The sequence below is a fragment of the Marmota marmota genome, unplaced genomic scaffold (genome assembly GCF_001458135.2).
Source record: "Marmota marmota marmota unplaced genomic scaffold, marMar, whole genome shotgun sequence".
Classification (NCBI taxonomy): Eukaryota; Metazoa; Chordata; class Mammalia; order Rodentia; family Sciuridae; genus Marmota; species Marmota marmota.
The window spans coordinates 16,168,399-16,170,757 of record NW_025999869.1 but is presented as its reverse complement, the minus strand read 5'-3'; the positions used below and the strand labels follow the sequence as shown (position 1 = coordinate 16,170,757).

The following is a 2,359-nucleotide window of genomic DNA, read 5'->3' as shown; positions in this document are numbered from 1 at the left end:
GGGGGGGGGGGGGGGGAGGCTAAAAGAGATATGAAAAATGCCCATAAGGCTGAGTGGGTGGATAGTGTAAGTTGTAACGAGTTATGAGATGTGGCATTGACCCATCAGGAGAGTGAAGATTTAAAACACCACTGATGCCCCTTGCAGGTGGGACTGGGAGACAGACATTCTCTGATATTTTGGTGGCCTGTCTGCATTTAATGGGCTTTTACAAGGGCAACCTGGTCATTTGTATTCACATTTTTAATGTTTACACCCTTTAGTTGTTCTTCTGGGAATGTGTCCCAGGAAATAAGCCAAATGTACAGAGATGTGTGTACAGTTATTTATCATAGCATTATTTATTATATCAGTCTATGGGAAACAACTTGTCTTTCAACATGGGGTCAGGTAAATAAATTAAAATATAGCTATATCATTGAATACTGTGCAGTCACTGAAAAAGATGTTCCTACATGGAAAGCCATGCACACTCTATTGCTAAGTATAAACAAATGAGCAGGGCTAGGAATGGCTCAGGGGAGGAGAAGGTGCTTAGCATCCACGAGGTCCTGGTATCAATCTGCAGCCCCGGGGAATGAGGGAACCAAAAGAACAGCACTTAAAATGACCCCATTTATACTAAATACAGTTTTGCATATTTGTTCAAAACTGAAAGACAAATTTATATTTATATTTGCAAAACCATTAATAGTAGTTATTTCTGCAGGAGACACTCTTACTTCCCATTTGGTGACCTTTTTAATGGTTGTTGTTTGTTTGCTTACACAAAGATTATTGGGAGGAAATTTTATTCACATTTGGTTGTGACAGCTACTTTCTTGGGAGCATCTGAAGCCTAAGAGAGTCTGGTCTAGAAGTCAGTCCTGGACCTTAGCCCTGAGCCCTATTATCACTTCATCTCTCTGAGCCTCAGCTTGTAAAATCAAACTAATATCCTTTTTTTTTTTTTTTTTTGGAATTGGGATTGAAAACAGGGATGCTTAACCACTGAGCAATATCCACAGCCATTTTAATTTTTATTTTGAGACAGGGTCTCCCTAAGTTGCTGAGCCTGGCCTCAAACTTGCAATCCTCCTGTCTCAGCCTCCCTAGGATTATAGACATGCCCCACCATGCTCATCTTGAGCTAATAATATTGATCCTGTCCCATCCTGGGGTTATTGTTGGGGATCAAACAATAATTGTCAAATAAGATAATGGCTGTAGATGAATTCTGAAAAAGTAAAAGATCATGCAAATGTGAGGAGTTATAGCTACTCTTTGGCAGATCTCCAAGCTACACTCACTGGTATAATTTCAGACAGGAGAAATATTGGAATCACCCTTTACATTGTCCTGAGTGACTCCCTGATATCTTACTTTTCCATCATTAATAGTCAACCTACAAGAAAGTTTCCCAGTGATCACCACAGGAAGAAAAGGTCATCCTCAGACCTGTTTAAAATAAGACAGTCAGAGGGTCCATGCAACTTTGAAATACTGTTCATGGATCTCTTTCTGAAATAAAAGGAATGTGTATGGGCTGTAGGAAATTTATAAAATGCTCCTTCAACTCCACCACCCCTGCCCTCACCCCTCCACATCCTGGCAATGTCATCTGAACAAAACCACCAGTAACATTTTGCTGTATTTCCTTCTAGTCCTTAATTTGCTATGCACTGAGGAGTTTTATCCTATTTATTAGTAGATCATATTAAATATTTTTAAAAGAAAAATAGTTCTATATGACATTTAACATAAAACAAAAGGAGCTACACCTCCTACTCCACCTCAAATCCCCAAATAGGAAATGACTTCAACTTATTAAGCCATTTCTGCTTGTATTTATCTCCAGATCTGAGTAGTAGGCCCATGAGACTACTTCTTGTTTATTTAATTGATAATATTTTTTCTATTGACATCCTCACTGGGCCATCAGCATTTAGATCTGTCACACCCATTTCCCCATCTTCCATAGAGGTAATTTCATACTTTTTAGTAAAATCTATAGTTCACCTAATATTATTATAACCAAGTAACTATTGATTATTGGTGAGTCACATCATCTGATATGAATACATTTTTTTTGTACAGGTTTTTTTTAGAGGTAATAATGCCTTACATTTTATTTTGTTTATGAACCTACCAAAAAGGAAATCCAAAACTTAACCAGTAAAATGTAAAACTCCTTGCAAAAAGTCAACCACAAATTATTTTATGAATTTGATTGCTCCCCACCCCCGTTTGGGGCCATTCCTTCTGAAGTTCTTTCCTTTCCACTTTCTAATGATTTGTCCCTAGACCTCCTGCCTGGCCACTGACCTGAGACTCTCCTCATTATCTTGGGACTTTTCTCTCTCTCCCTCCCTCCCTCCCT

At 38.5% G+C, this 2,359-nt stretch overlaps 1 protein-coding gene across 2 annotated transcripts in view; it reads left to right on the top strand.

Annotated features, from left to right (window-relative positions):
- The window catches only part of Cyfip2 (cytoplasmic FMR1 interacting protein 2), a 127,989-nt gene that overhangs the window by 46,873 nt on the left and 78,757 nt on the right, over positions 1 to 2,359 (top strand). The window lies entirely within an intron of this gene.